Consider the following 17,044-nt stretch of genomic DNA (forward strand, 5'->3'; position numbering starts at 1 on the left):
GTGTGAATGACTGCAGGCTTTCTGTGGGTTTGCTGGAGTCAAGCTTTTGAACTCTTTCCTCTCCTAGGAACTAGCACACTCAGAGGTGAGGAAAACAAGGTGTGCAATTAACATAAAATTCTGGCATGATATCATGATTCACAGTATCACCTGGGTTTTCCTTTCAGCACTCATCAACTTTGTCTCTTACTGAATGCCTTCTGTGCACAGAATACCTATGTTTTCAATTCGCATCTCATTTGGCAACCATACACCTGTTAAAAAACCCTTGCAAATACAACTGCTCACAACTTTTCACTGACAAGGAGAATGTGGTCTTTCCTACCTCCACCAAAAACTCCAGTTGGGAAACTTGCTGTGAAAGCAGCTGCACAGATCTATAGGAGATGCTTTCCTTCATGCCAGTTGGCTCATTAGTAATTTTAAAGGAAGGGTTTAAAAGTCTACTTAATTTGGAAAAGGGGACTAAATAGTATCCTTCAACCCAGTTTCACTCCAAAATCTCAGCTGCATTTTAATTAACTTTACTATCTCCAGCAATCTAAGAGCATTTTCAGTCAAAAGAAGAAACAATATTTCTTCTATAGTACTTTCTATTCAAGACTGAATTATCATATCATCCTATCGTTATTGCCTTTCTTTGCTGTTGGATGAGCTGACCCAAGGCACTGTGAAGCAGCATGTCTCCACTGACAACAACCAGTGGTGGGACAGACTCCATCCCACCGGCCCTGACTCACAGCCCATTCCTACGCACTCATACTGTCTCATTTGAAGGCATCATGAAAGAGCCCATGCTGCTTGAGCCCTATTTTGTGGCTAGCATGTCTCACCAAGTAATTCTAGTTCTCATCAGGCATCTAGCAAGCATTAATACTGTCCCAGAAGAAAAAAGGCTGCATTTTGGGCTTCTAACAGGAAGAAAACTAGGGTTATTTCATGCTTTCTTTGAAGCAAAGAAGAAATTTCTCTGAACATGGAAAAGGTCCTTTTCAGATCATCTAGACCTTCCCTGGACTCAAATGCAATCATGCAGTCATATAACCACGAACTTCAACGTCATCACAGAAGGGTATCATTAGAGAAAGAGGTCAGTGCTGGTGAACACAGGTATTCACACACTTCTGAGAAGCAAAAGGACTATAACAGATCTAGGAGTTTTTGTTTTACCACTCCTCCAGGGGTAAATTGCAGAAGTCCTGGCAAACACCCCGTGGGAAAAAAAACTTCTTGATGTTTGTCACAAGTGACCAGAGAAGAGCATAAAACCACAAATAAAGCCATTTGTATTGCTAAATCAGTCCTGAACGTGGTGTTTTTTCTGGAAAGTACAAATAATATAAATTAATTTGTCAGCTCATGTTTAGACCCCAGCCTCTTCCACAGCAATACATTGAGAAGAGCTGGTTGAAATAATTATTCTCAACTTATGCAATCATTCTTTTTATTTCTGAAGGCTAATGGAGTGAAAACATGCTTTCCAGACCTTTGCTAATGACAGAGTCAGAAATAATGATCGGGGACCCTTATGTTTCTCTCCTAATGAGGAAAGCAACACAAAATGATAGGGATGTGAGTCCTCAGCAATCACTTGTTCTTTATTTAAAAGGCAAATGGAGCGTTCAGATGAGTTCTTTAGGTTAATGGAGCCACAAATAAGGTTTGGGGGCAAGGATTTTTCACAGATAATGCAATACAGGCAATATCTTCTCTGGAGGACAGAAATATTTACAGATGTTGAGATTTCTCTATCATAGAAAGGCAACCTAAAAGCCAAAGGACAAACCAAACCTGTCCTTTACTTCTCATCCCTCCAAGTCTGCACACACAGTCCCCCAGGGTGCAGAGGCACCACATGCCCAGCCTGGGTGTCAGCTGCTGAAATGGTGCAAAATGGTCACAGGCAATACAAGCCCCAAACAAGATTCAGAGAAAGGGACACAGCAAATTTGAAAATTACTCCTCATGTGCCTGCCACCCAAAACTCATGTCTCCCTGCCATGCACTTTCCTGTCCCCTACTCCACACCCTTGCCCAAGCACAGATCCTGGCACCAACCCAGCCCCCCCAAGACCCCCAGAAAAATGAAATGACCCAGTGACTCCTGCTCCACTGCTGAGGGTCATGAGATTGGACAGACCAAGCCCAGGAGGCCACTCAGCAGAGCCACAAGCAGCAGCTCAGGCAGTTTTATCCCAAGGAAGAAGAATACAGAGGTAGTCATCTGCAAGATCTTCATCTTCAGAGGTTAGAAACAGAGTGTGGGAAGTTCCCCAGGCTCTTTGCTGATGGTCAGATGCAATTTGTTTTACTTCTGCTACAAGCAGCTGGAAGAAATGAGAGCCTGGAAAGACTTCTGCCCTTCTGGGTCCTTCATTCTTAAGGAGATTGCACCTGTTTCTTTCACACAGGCTGGTGAAGGCAATGGCAGAAAGGAGCCCCCATAACCTTGGGACTGCAGTTCAGGTCCAGGTCTCCTGAGTGATCTAATTTTTTTGCTACATCACCACGTGAAGCAGGTTCATGTTTCCCTTCTGGTTCTTGTTGTACTCATCAGTTCTCCTGTAAATAGACCTGAAACAACATCCACAGGCTGGGGACTTTTAGAGAAAACTATCTCCTTGATTGTTAGCACCACATAAATTGATTGTTAGCACCACATTTTACTCATCTGCTTTCACTTCTACTGCAGCAAGAGGAAAGCCAGGCTTAGGTGCAATCTCTGCCATACAGACCTTCACTCTTAGCAAAGCCTACCCTGAAAAGATAGGATCTTCTTAGTCCTTCTCATACTGCTGTTTCAGGTGGTTTAAAAAAGTCCAAATGCAGGCATACCCATATAATTGATTAGTCAGTAGCAGGAAGAGGCAGTATATAATCTACCAAATAAGTTCTGAAAGATGTATAATAGTACAATTAACAGTATCTCATCCCTTTCAATATGAGATCATAACAAGGTGAAAAAAATTTCTGACCACCACTATGATACTTATAACTCATTAGGTATGATGAAGCAGTCTCCTGGAAAGAAGGAGAGAATAGTTTACAGAAACGTTTGGTTTTTATCAAAACCTGCTTAGCCCATCAGAAAAAGAAATTTAAACCCATTGATCTCTCAGGGTTAACGACAAGAGAAGTGAGTTCAAGAAGTTGGTTCAATACTCAAGACCCTATTTTAATAAAGCTAACTGTTTTCCCAGGTTGTGATCTCATCAACTCTCACAAGCTTAGTGGCAGGAACTTTTTTAATGTGTTCACTGGGAGTCCTTGAGCTTGTAGAGGAGCACCTTGAAGTGCTGGAGGGAAGATGGCTGGTCCTGCAAGGCAGGACTTGAGCCCAGTACCCTGGCTGACGTGTGTCTGGTTCAGTACTCTGTGAGAAGAGATATGGAGACAACATACTTCAAATCTGTGACCATAAAATATTCTACAAGACTTCGTGGATCTACATTAGGCTAGGTGATATTTGATTTTGAGGAGGAAAAGCTACTAAAATAGAGCATCTATTAATGGATCCATCTTCCTATGTGCAACTTCTCCCTTAAGATTTTTGACTTTCATTCAAGATCCGGGATGAAATCAAGATATTCCTAATAATTAACTGGAAATAGACTCCCCTTCTATTGTCTTTACATCATTCTGTAGAAGTACGAGTCTTTGATGCTGTAAAGCAAGTACAAGCTGGAGAAATTCTGCTACTACAACTTTCTCTCCCTACTCTGCCCAAGACAGTATGAGATGCTAATCACCCTTCAAACCTCACTTTGTGAAGATTGACTCTTGGGGATCTATGAATGAAGACCCAGCTGCAATAACCTGGGCTCATGTTTTGGATAGATGGTACAAGAAAGCCCAGATAATGAAGAGAGAAGGGTATTTGTCCAGGAAAGTGCTTCAAGTAACTTTAGGTGCACATTTGACTAGGTGTAATTTATCAGCTAGTGCATGAATCTTTAGTTGTAAGCATAGAACCAAGCTCAGGGAAGATGTGAGCCACTTTAATCAGCTTGTCCCTGGGTGGGAAAAGCACACAAGGAAAAGTATAAAATCAGTAGCAGAGTGACATGTGCTGAGCACAGAGTAGATCTCAACAGTCACCTACATCCCCACCAACTCTGATTCACTCGTTGCTGGTACAACACTGTCACCCTCACCTGTAAGAGGCTAACACTAACATACGCAAACAGCTAAAAACAGTCTGTGCTGGCAAAAAAACATTTGCAAAACAGTAAGTGATGAGATCCAAATGTATTACCCTAGAGTAACATATTTCAAGATGAAAAAAAAAAAAGGAAAGAAAAAGAAAAAAAATCCTGTGTTAGGGCTGCCATGAATATGAGTTGACTAGATCAGAACAGTTCCCTTTTCCTGCAATCCAGGTGAATGGCTTGGTGTTTGGCAACATTAAAAAACATTTTATTGAAATGGACACTGCAAACTGCACTATTTTATCTCTCTGTGTAACCACTCTGTCCCCATCATTATTGGCAACTCCTTCAGTTTGTGTGTCATCCTCAGATTTTATCAGCAGTAATTTTATATTTATGTCAAGATCACGGATGGAGAAATTGAAATAACACTGGACACAGACTATTTCATAAAAACCTCACTCCCATCAGTCAGTATTCCCTGCCTCTTTTGACTCAAGTCAAAATATTGTGCTGGGCCATGCTGAACACATTGCAAAAGCACATTATCTCTCTAGAGTCACTGTCAACAACTGAATTTGTAATCACATACAAAATGAAAGTTGTTCTGTTTAGCAGGCTCTACCTCCTGGAAAGCTATGTTGCCCGATATTAATTATATTTCTAGTTAGAAATTGAACCTCATATTTCCCTGTGCAATATTTTGCCAGATATTAACTTCAGGTTGTTCAGCTTATAACTATCATAGCCACTGCTGTTACATACCTCTGAATTACCGGCAAAACCTAAGACCTCTGCAGCCATCTGCAATATTGCCAGCACTCCCAGGTTCATTAAAACCAGATGTTTCCTGAGCCAACCTTCTCAAGACTCTTAGATATATGTTGTCCTAGTAGGTAATGTTTAGCAGATTCTTCAGTTATTTCTTCTGGGAAGTAATCAGCCTTATCCAAGCCCATATGCTGTGGCTTTTCAAACGTAGAGTAGGAACCATGACATAATGCCTTTGACTTCCTGCCTTCATTATAATATCTTTAATTATCTCTCTCTGATAATGACAGTATTCCTACTGTTCCTAAACCTACAGAAAATTCTTATTACCTCTGCCTTCTCTCACTAAACCAGAGGACTGTGTGGTGTGTTTAACTGTCTCGCCCTCCAACAATCCCTTTTCCCCTCTCTCACACTGAAAGGGTGTTATGGACAAGGAACAGCAGACAAGTTCTGGAGAAGGATTAGGAAGGATCCCCAACAACTGCGTAGGGATTCAGAGGCCTTTCTGCAATTCATCTACAGGTTAATAGGACCTGAAGCCCTGCTGCAATTAGGGGAAAGTTATATGAAAAGAAAAATTTGGTCCCGTCCTCAGGGTCTCAATGCTGTTGCACAGGGCTTCTCTCTATCAAAAAAAAGTAATGAAAAGTAAGTTAATAGTTGGCACAGAGGCCATAAAGACAGAGACAAAAGTCACTACTCTAAACTACTAATTTTGTGTCTTTTCCCATTTCACTCTATTTTTTTTCAAAATTACATGCCCCATCTTGTCTTCACTGCCACATGCACAGCTGAACTAAAAGCTTTGCGCTCAGAATAAATATCTACTACAAGGAGAAGCTTGTTATAGTAATAGCACATTCACCGCACACAGACTGCATTCTAATAACTACAGTCATGTAGAGAAATCCTCTTAAATCAAAGAAATACCACAACGAATAATGAGAATGTTCAACAAAACTCTCTGAAGCAAACTGGGAAATGGAAAGATTGTTTGACCTTTTAATACATCTGCAATGCCCAAGGAATGGCTGCATCCCACAGTCTCCTGAACAAATGCCTGATGCCTCTAATAACATTGTTTTCCTGCATGTGTCTATAACAGCTGCATGGCTCCTCTTAGCAACAGGACAAGACAGTTGGGATTATATGGAGCAGCATTTCCCAGGTGTTTTGATTTTTGTATTGCAGGTTTTTTGTTTGGTTTGGGGCTTTTATTCAGTTTGGTTTTTTTCTTCCAGGAACAGTGTCCATTGACTAGGTTAAGTCATCAAATGCAGCATTCCTTTCTTCTGAGAGGAGTTAGGCAATACCAGAATATCAGGGATGTATCTGTGCAGTCAACCAAGGGCTACTTTGTTAGTCATCACAGGCTGAAGAACCAGTTGCAAAGAAACATGTGTCCCACTGGACAAGCCACACTTCTCTGGGAAAAGTAGGATGAATAGCCTGATCTTAGAGGTCTCACAGTCCTGAAGAAGCTGTGAGGGTCAGAGGGGAATTTTGATGAGTGCCTTAGGCAATGGCACCTGCACCTCCTCAGTATCTGCGCTGGCTTATGATGGAAGCAACCTGCATAGGTTTTGGGTTCACCCCATGTAGAAGTAGTTGCAGAAAGAGGGTTCCTCATTGTCTGAGATTGGAGATGGGCCTATACACTCCCCAAAGCACTCTCTGTGGACTTCAAAGCATGAACTTTTCTTCTTGATGCAACCATACACAGAGCAGAGGCCATCAAGTTAATTCTACCCTAATTATCACCCAAACTGGAAGGGGAATAGCTGTGAAGCTGCTTTGCTCTACAGCAAGACTGATTTTCTGGGCACTGAAAGATGTACTGGATCTATACAAGCTGATTTGTTACCTGCACAGAGCTGCACTGTGCCATGAAGACTCATCAGCTTGTTAGGAGAGGCCAAGGCACAAGCCTGGGTCAAGTTTCCAAAACAGTTTGGTTCCCACAGACTTAGGTCTGTGAAACTCCAGTACCAGGTATGAGCACCAAACTGTTCGGAAAACCAAGCCCTAAGCTCTTGAAATCTGCCCTTTCTCATGCTCTTCCAATTACTTCATGCTCTTCCAATTACTACTGATCTCCACGTTTAAAAGCCTGGTAGTGCTGAGTGGAGGCGTGATGAGCACGATAATAGAAACAGATTTTTGGACTCTAACAAGGTACATTTAGTTGAAAAGTTTCAGCCATTCTTCCTTAAGAGCAGCATTAAGAATGGGAAGAAAAATAGTAACGGGTTGTTTAAAATGACAGCCAGAGAAGGCAGAAGTGTTTCACTAATCTCTCATAATTCTCTGGCCATGTCAGAGGAAAGCCACGACTTATTCAGACTGTCAAAATGCTTTTGAGCAATCATCGCAAAAAAGAGAAACTATAGGAATTCAAACAGCATAGTGGAGGCAGGTAAACTAATATTTTGATGAAACTTTAACAAAGGGAAAAGAAGTGAAGAATCAGATAGACTATTTTCACCCTGACAAATGTCATATGCCTCAAGCCTCCACTCTGGATGCCACACTGTTTAATTTGCTTGTGTTTTTGAATGATCTAGAAAGGGCTGGAACTGAAATAGCAGAAATGCACTGGGCACAAATTTTTAGGTGGGTGAGTAGGAAGAATTATTACGATGACATTCAGGAAGACCTTAGGCAACCAGATGACTGGCCCAAGTAATCAAATTCCAGTTCCAAAACACCGAAGACATGTAACATTGGAAAAGGGGAAAATATTGCTTGCACAGAATTCTAAATGTAAGTGGGAAATTCTTTCTTTACTGAGAAAGTTGGGGGTTTTTTTACACCCATCCCATGATCTGTACCCCCAAACTGCTGAGGGCCCTCATTGCTGCACAGGGCAGCAGTCACACGCCCAGTGTCTCTGGCAGAGGATGCCATGGCAGCTCTGAGCAGCAATTGCCCCTGTCCCACCACAGGAGAGGCTGTGCCTCACAGCAGGGCAACACCTCCCCTGCCTGCCTCCCTCGCCCAGCTCACAGCATGGGGCTCTGCCAGTTCACACAGGCAGGGCCTCCTCTGCATTTTCTTGCCCACAACACACAAATACACACATGGGTCCCTCAGGTGCCCCTTGGCCTCTGCCTCAGTGAGGAGCTCCAAGCAGGAGAGAAGAACAGAATATGCAACATGCAAGAGAAAGAGGCTGCGATGTTACAGGGAGGAGGAGAGTAAAGGAGGAACGGTCAAGAGCTGGGGCTAGGGAGAGGATGCTGCACCGCAAGCGGTACAAAGATATAACGCAGGTGACACAAGGAAACAGTTCAAATCATCACTGTAGATATATCCATGTAGATTCAATCTGTACACAAATGATAGCAGATAGCCAAAATTGATTAAAAATTAAACACTCAAATACGTTTGAGCAATTCTAGGTAAGCACCGCAAACCCAGCTGAAATCTTACACATCATGTCCTTCATTGGCTCTGAAAACTTCCTCAGAGATACTGCACAAGTTAAATGGGGACATGATTGCGGTTAAAGTAAGATATTAAGAAGACATCCTAGGGAAAGAGCAGAAGACAAGGCCATTAGCTAAGGTTAGGGTTAAAAATGACTACAATAAGAGTACTACAACTGGTGCAGGGAGAGAAAGGGAGGCCAAAGGAACAGGGAAGCTGCAAATGTTCTGGACTGAAAACTCTTCCACTTCCAGGATATCTGAGGGTCTTGGTTAAGGCTGCCCTGACAAAAAGGATGAGTGGAAGGGTTAGGGTTAGGGTTAGGGTTAGGAGAGGGACAAAAACTACTACTCCAACTTGAGTAGGGCAGGACAGGGGCTGCCAAAGGATAGATGTTCTGCAAAAATAGCTCTCCTATAAGATCCTACTTATCCTAACCATGCCTGGGAAAGCTGAAACAAAAGTTAGCCAAGGTCAGCAATTTGGACTAAGGTATGGATTAGGGCTTGTGTTTAGGGTATCTGTATTTTTTAATGGGGCTGGAAGCAGGCTGCCAAACTAATGCTTAAGCTGTTGAAAGAATTCATCCCCTGAGACCTTTTGTACAATAATGTGAGGAAGGAATGTGTAATCTTTAGAGCATACCCACTTTATCCCTACTCCTAACTTCATAATATCAAGAAAAAAGATAGGCAGTGAAAAAAATCACAGTAAAATCACCACAGATAGAAAGAAATATTAAATGCTTCTTGCAAACAGGTGTTTAAGCCTATGTACTCATTGCTATAGTGGACCAAGGACACAGGGTGATTCAAAATGAAAATGTATTTGTCTAAGGATAACATTAGTTTCCAGAGTCATGGGAGTTAATGATAACAACAATTTTTAGAGTGTATTAAATGCCATTCTTCAAGACTTAATCCAACCTCTAACTATTTCAGGATCAGGATGAGATCTAATGGGGCTTGAGAAAAAGGTTGAAAGGATTGATTATCCTGCATCTGCCTGCTGTGAGGTTCTTACATCTTCCTCTGAAGCATGGAGTGCTGGCCAGGGTCAGAGGCAGGCGGCTGGATAGGAAGGCACCCTGGATTAGCTTGTTTGTACTCCCCCTGCTCTGCCTTGGCTGCAAGCTATGCAAGGTTTTATGTCTGTAATCCACAGCTCTCCTTGAGGAACACAGAGGGCCTCTGAAATGCTAAACAACCCAGGGAAAGAAGCTTACCTGAAGCCATGAGTAAACCCAGCAGTCAAACCTCTGGCACAGATTTTGGCTTCTTCCTCTTCTAAATGGCTCAAGGTTTGGATGTCTTTGTTTTCAGCCCTGTATCTGAAAGATAAAGGAATTAGCAGGATTTCTTTAATCTTTGTGTTCTCCCAGATAAGTATATTAGGGGAATTTTGTAGGTTATGGAAATATTTATTTTGAATTAAAATTAAAGCTGCACCACACTATGTGTTACTGTATCTTAGTGTAGGGCACAATGCAGTCTCCTATATCTGACTGCAGAAACATCATTCCTCTTGCTCAGACCTGGAAAAATGAAATAACAGTGCTCTCTTTTCAGCAAAACCCAGTTTATACCTGTTGTGACACAGAATGCATGGAGTCCAAAAAGTCTCCATAAAATAGGTACTTTATTTTCAATATTTCATTAGGAAATCGGTTTGACTTTCAAGCAGCAAAGAACTAGAGGTGTGAACTAGGGCATTATGGAGTCAGCATGTCCAGTTATTGACAGAGGAGACCAATAATTGTATTTCTGTGTAAACTTGTTTTACTGAACACAAGAATATCTCAGCTGGCTTTACTTGAGCTCTCTCCAGCCTGTTTCCTCTAATTTAACCAAAAGGGAGGTTGCTGCTACTGTTTAAGATAGAGAAGAGTATAGAAAAAGTGATAGATAGCTAACAGGCAGACACGTTTCCTCACTATGAGCACAGTTGTTGCTGCTGTCTAAAAAATTTCCTTCCCAGCTCCAAGGGAAATACAGTTTTTGGAACAGATCAAGCCCAGAACACACTCTGAATCTCACAGGCAAAGATTTGTGAGCAAAGTGAACATATTTCTCAGGTGCAGTGCTCCTCTGCCTGAACAAAGGGATATAGGGAAAGGTGAGGAGCACAATATGAACCCTTCCCATCTCAGCAGCTCTGGGCCTCTCTGCTTCCTCCCCATGGCTGCATGAAGCCCTCACTGAACTCAGCAGCCCACCAAGCAGCATAGCTCCAGCACCAGCTGAACTACTCTCTTACCTAAAAACCCTAAAAATCCTATCACTCCTAGTCCCGACTCAGTCAACACTCAAGGAAATGCAGTTTAATTAACCCTTTCTCATGAGGATTGAATTCAAGTACCCCATCTAGATAAGTACTAATCTTGGCTCAGGTCGTATTGCCTCAGTTTCTCCTGCCATATTATTTTTCCCCTTCTGCCTTCAGTAAGCTCTTTAGATTCAAGCACTCACCTCAGGCCAATTTTTTATTTCAAAGCCGGATTACTGCCTTAACTCCCTCTTCCCATTTTTCTACCACTTAGTTCAATGCTCTCTGACTGTGAGGATGTAACACAGCAACAAAGGACCAGGAAAAAGACACTGGATTAAAGTATAAATGGATCTAAATACTTAATAGCTGGAAGGAAGAAAAGTGTGACCTACATTAATCAGAGGCAAAGTAGTGACAATGGGATTCAGCTGGTTGTGTACCTAATTGTTTGTGTGTTTATTTATTTATTTTTAAGGCACCAAGTAGCAAGAAAATATTCTTGAAAAGGTTTCATTCAAATATAACTTCAGACATGATTTGGAAATTTTCTACAGCTTGGAAACAAGCAGACAGCACTTGAGGGAAAAAAAATAGAATTCAGTTTTATGAAGACTGGCACACCAGCCAAGAGACAGTCAAGAGTTACCGATTGAACCCACTGTGTGTAAATTACTGAAATTTCTGTTTAATTACACCACAAGGATCTTTGTTGGCAGTTCTTGAAACTTATTCAACCTTTAAAACTGCAGCTTGAAGCTCCAGGCCCTGAAGTCAAGAGATGATATGAGAGTCTCAGCTTCCATCACAAATAACACTGAATGTCAACAATGTTCAGATATCAAGAAAAAAAACACAAACAACTTTCATCTATCTATTTTTGACTTACGATTTTTAAAGGCAAATTCATGTGGATGATGTACCAACTTGTCTTCTGAACTGCTGGAATGAGCAGTGCAGTAGACATGGGGCTGTTGTAAGTGTGCAGATCTCTCAAGGCTGCTGGCTGCATCCTTTATTCTCACTCCAGTTGCACTGGAAGAAAAGACAGAAGATGGAAATGGCCATTGCAAACGGCCACCTGTGCCGCCTCCTGCCTTGTGGGAAGTCTGGGAAGAAGACTGCTCTGCTGAGACTTCCTTGGCCTGCCCAAAACAGGGTGTGATTTTGAGAGTCCCCAAGCCTGAAGCAGTGTGCAGCTGAGAGTGATACATTCGTTGCTTCAACCCATACCTTCTTTGCTATCCTCCTCTGAAGCACCACAGCCTGACTCGTTGCTGTACTGCTGTCTCAGTATCCTCTTGAGCTCTGAGCTGGATTGGGTTTCATTTAACAAATCAGCCTTCTAGCCCCCATTTTAACAGTAATTGATTGGAGATGCTTTTAACTGTTCCTTCTGGGTGTATTAATTTTTTACAGATTGAATTTGGTTTGATGAGGCAGGAAACCTGAAACTATTCCTGGCATCTCCTGTATACTCAGAATAACCATTCTAATGCATTCAGAGGAGCACACAGCAGCAGGGTGGTAACAGATCAGGGTGGGGGACGGGGAGGCAGAAGTGGAGTAGGGGGAGCCTAGATAGTCACCTATCCATTTCCAAAAGACATCAGTAAGTGATTGCTTACCCGTGTCATCTTTTATATTAAACATTTTTTTCCCAGCAATGCAGGTATTTTGATCAGGCTGGGGCTGCTGACATTAACAGATATTAAATATACTCCGGAGAAATATGATCAAATGTTTGAAGTGTCTAGTAAATGTGCTGTTAGCTGCCCTCCCAGGGAGGATTAGTGCAAGCTATTGTGTTTTGCTGAGCGAGAGAAAGGCTGGAATATTAGACAAGGAATCCAAAGGCAATTTTATCAGCAGTGTTATGCAGCTCTGGAACACATTGCTTTTCTATTGGAAGCTTTTCTATTACAGCCATCAAATTACTTGCTATTCTTAAACACTGAAATGCCATTTTGCATTTTAAACCCTCTGAGCTGGCAACTGTAAAGGATTGCTATGCTCAACAACACCTCCTTATTGTGACACTGTGGTGATGCTCTGGGCAGGGCTGGGCTTCGATGTCCTTTAGACCAGACAAAGGCTTTATCCTTCCTGCTCACCCAGGCAGGAAGTGGGAGACACACTTGGCCAAGCTTACTTCCAGAAATGTAGTACCAGCAAACTCCACCATTACAGCTCAACTACTCTGCTCCTGGAGCAGAGAAAATAACAGATGAGAAGATAATTGGCAGAAGAGACAGGAGGTTGGCCCTACTGGAACTTATGTAAAAGAATATGAGGAAAAAAGACTGGGAGAAGATCCTCCTTCAAAGTGTATATCTGCACAGTGGCTATTTCTCCTCTGTTTTTCAGCTTTTGGATTCAAGAGAAGGTGCCTGAGGCTGCTCCTTCCTCTTGGCACAGGAGGGCCTGAGCCTGTGAGACTTCTGTTAGATTGGGCAATGTAAACACTCCCTTGCAGAGCTTTGCTTATCCTCAAAACAACATTTCTATCTTGCAAGACTCTTCTACAGGGTTATAAAAAAGAAACCATGTAAACATAAAAGGCCACTTTCTTTGGTAAAAGGCCAGGTTTCCCCTAGAGAAAAATGGCCACTAAATTTTACAGAAAAAATTCAATTGGTTACTAACTAAGTTACATAGATTAGTGACACACACAGTATTTTTCTGTCTTGGAAAGCACCCTCATTCCTTTAAAACTTCCCAGTATATCCAAGTAATCCAAATACAGCCATGTCTAGAGCAGATACAACCCTTCAAAATACTCCTCTCCAGCCAAAAGTTCAATTCAGGTAAAATGAAGGACCAGCTTTTTCTTCTTTTTTATTAAAGAAATCAAATACCATGTTTCTGGTATACAGCTACACCTTACTTGAGGCAGCCAGTCCCAGGAATATCCTGAAGCCTAGCACATTCCTGAGACCCAGGATTACATATCCAGAGCACCTTTGTAGATGATTTGAATTCAGCCTGAATTCAGTCCTGCCCACCTTTCCAACAGACAATGCTAGTGCCCTCCTAGTATGGACATGGACTGTTTCATCTATCCTATCAATTATGTGATGTTGCTACAGGGCAGAAAAGACACTGAGGACAGAGCCATGTATTGCACACTGGGGTCTCTGGGCCCACTCACCCGTTAGCACCTGTACAATATGATGTTCCCCTTCTCCCTCTTCCCCATAAATGTGGGCTGAACAGCTGGATTAGACCAGGAGTATCCCAAGGCAGTGATTCAACAGGCTAGACAGCCAGTGCAGGTGTCTTCATTCAAGGCTTTGAGATTAGTCATTAATCAGTCATGATAGTCAATAAGGAATTGGCCAATGCACTGCAGAGGATTTTAACCCGCTGTTGGAGCAGCAGCAGGTGCTGGCTTTGGAGAACCAATGGTCTCATTTAGCAAAGCAAGCCCTAGGCCCTCCTGTTTGTTAGAGCAGCATGCTTATTTTAAATTCAGACCTGCTGTCTTTTTCTGCTCTTCTTCTTCTATTGCTAAAAATGGGTTTATGACAGATCTTGATGGATATGAATTGTCTGCCATATGTTGTTTCCTTTCCTGACTTATCTCCATATGTCAAATGTACTTGGATCTGATGATCTCCATACAAACGATAACAAAACAAACAGACAAGGAGAGGCCAGACTACAGGGGAAACAGAATCCCTATCAGAGCACTGAAATACCAGCAGACAGCCTTTCTACAGGAGACTGTACAGTTTACATGCTGTCACTCAAAAACAGTGACTCCTTCTAGGCACTCTCACACATTAGTTGCTCTCTGACTGCTAAGAAAGGATGTGTTCAAGGGGAAATTCCCTGGGGATCCACCACCCAACTTAGGATATACAGAGTAGTGAGAGACCTAATGAGTAAGGTTTGTTTTGCCTCCAGCATAACTGGTGCCAAGCTTTTTATAATTTGGTTTTTTCCTGGTAAATTGTGTAAATTATTAGAAGTGCCTCAAGTGAGGCACTTAATTAAATTTACCAGAGATTTGATCTCTTAAGTCCCTTAGACACTTACAAAATTGGATCCCTTCTTTCTTATAGTTGTTGCCTTTCTCCTTTGTTTTCTTCTTATCACATTGCTATTTTCTTTTGTATCTTTGAGACTTTTCCCACTCTCCAAGAGATCCAACAGCAAGGCATACTTAGAAAACACAGGATCATAAATACCTCATAATACAAGATGGTAGGATTACAACCTTACACCATTTTGTCCCTAATTACTTTTGTCCCTAGTGTTCCCAATTTTTATTTCCTAAACCAGATGTGGGAATTCCTGCACGTCTTTCAGGCTGTTCCCCCCTGCAATGAGCATCTGTGAACATGGGAGTGCTTGGCCCCACCAAAGTCTCCTTGTTATGTCTGTTGAAAAGAGGACAGGCTATTCCAGAGAGGCTGGTGACAGTGACGACAGGTGAAGCCCTACTCCACAGCACTTTCATCTCTGTAATGGAAGCTTTTTCTGAGGCGACACAGATACAGAGTCACATTGTGCAGCCTCTGTGACCATATTGCATCACTGGAAAGGAGTCGTCTTTCCAATGGGAAGTATATCTGGAGCCCTGCCTCCTTCTTCCTGTGTCCAAACTTTCAGCAAGAGAGCAAGGCACAGAACCTTTTTTCCTGGGTAAATTTACAAGGAATGAAGTTGCTTTTTACAGGCCAAGGTAAATCGGTGCAGTTTCTGAGAAAGAACCCCCCAGCAAGGTAAAAGTTAAAAGCCACATTTTAGGTATGATAGTTTTTTACTTCCCCAAGTTCTGCTTTGAATCTTTCTTTTCTTTCTTCCTTCCCCTCACAGTTATTGCCCTGCTGAGCTGCTCAACAAGGGAATCGAAGTGTTGTAATAGAGATCTTTGCAAGGTTAGAGAAGACACCTTTCACTTTAACAAATGATGGTCTCCATCTGTTTAGCATCCCTCTCATGTGTCTGTAACAGATACAGGCAGAATTGATTATCTTTACTTCAGGCCTACTAATTAAAGCCCTCCTCTGATGTAATGGTACCACTAAAATTTCCACTTGGGTCATCTGTGTTTTTCTGCAGATCCTCTCTTTTTTTTTTTTCCAAGACAGAGGAGATTATATTTAAGGGAGTACGTTTTTTAAGGGAGACCAGACAACAAAGAATTTAAAGGAGATAACAAATCCAAACAACACAAAAGAGTTCTGAGACCTAAAATAATTCAGGTTGGAAGGGATTTTAGGAGTCCATGTAAAACTAAGCACAAAAACATCAAGCATAAGCTCAAAGTCAGCTTCAAAAGTAGGTCAGGTTACTGAGGATCTTGTTCAGAAATTTTGAAAATTTTTGAGATGGTGGCACCACAGCTGCTCTGGAGACTTGTTCCCTTGCTTGACTGCACAACTTGTAGGCTAATACAGCAACCAGATAAAGAGGTTTATGTCTGGTATCTTATCTTAGGTATCCTTTCAAGGCAAAACATGGAAATTGGGGCTGAATATGGCCAGTATTTGCCTGGGGCTCAGCATCTACACAAGAAAATGTTAAGGCCCACAAGAGGAGCTGGTAAATTGGTGTTTCAAGCTTTTGTTAAACTGAAAACACATCAAGGATGCTAGCTCCTAGGGAAGCATAACTTAGCCTGTACAGTCATTTCGTGAGCAAAGAGGATAAAATAAGGACTGTAAAAATTTGCCTCAAAGAGTTGCTGTTCGGAGCCCAAGCACTTCCCAGAGCACCCGTCATCAGAGGGTTAGCCACACTGCACTTCAAAACCAGGGGGGTTTAAGGATTCCCTTATCCCTCATTATGCTACCTATGTTTTTATTAGTCTTACAGGGAGTAGTCTTACATTAGTCTTACATGCTTGCTTTGCCAGATAACATGGCCACAGCAAACTTCCTTCCTTCTGTTCCAAAATCTTTTTCAGGATCTTACCCAGTGATCCAGGTCCGTAGTACAGTCAAGGAGGCAGTCAGCAGAGGGCACACATTCCAAAACGAGCGGCAGTGAGCAGTCCAGGTCAGAGGAAAAACAAACCAGGTTATGTTAGCTCCAGTGCCGAAGCTGATGCATTAAAATTATGCCCTAAGTGCTGAGCCACCGCTGAAAGAGATCTCACTGTGAGTGGCAATGCTTATGTGAGCAGTCAGGCAAAGGAGAGGGACAGAACCCTTCAAACTAGTCACCTGCTAGTTTGAGTGCAGTTAACAGAGGTTAGGTTCCCTGTGAGTCCTGGGTGAGCTCCTGGCTGAGTCCCTCACTTCAAAAACCTTGCCAATATTTGCTGGCTCTTGTGATGATAGTGGTTCCTCAGATCTTTCTCATGGAAGGAAAAGAGAGGGGCATAGGTTGGAGCAGACCTTTGAATGCTCAGGGAAAGCTGAGATGTTTCTAAGAAGCTGCGATACACATGGCTTATTTGTCAAATTAGTAACACC

The 17,044-nt window shown here is 42.2% G+C and overlaps 1 long non-coding RNA gene across 1 annotated transcript in view; it reads right to left on the bottom strand.

Annotated features, from left to right (window-relative positions):
* Positions 1–17,044, bottom strand: part of LOC127469308 (uncharacterized) — a 36,217-nt gene that overhangs the window by 7,469 nt on the left and 11,704 nt on the right. The window contains exon 2 of the long non-coding RNA XR_007903928.1: positions 9,577–9,681. This is a non-coding gene — a long non-coding RNA (uncharacterized LOC127469308). The remainder of the gene's footprint in view (positions 1–9,576; positions 9,682–17,044) is intronic.

This window comes from Manacus candei, unplaced genomic scaffold (assembly GCF_025592945.1).
Source record: "Manacus candei isolate 608988 ecotype Guabito, Panama unplaced genomic scaffold, ASM2559294v1 h1tg000017l, whole genome shotgun sequence".
NCBI lineage: Eukaryota > Metazoa > Chordata > Aves > Passeriformes > Pipridae > Manacus > Manacus candei.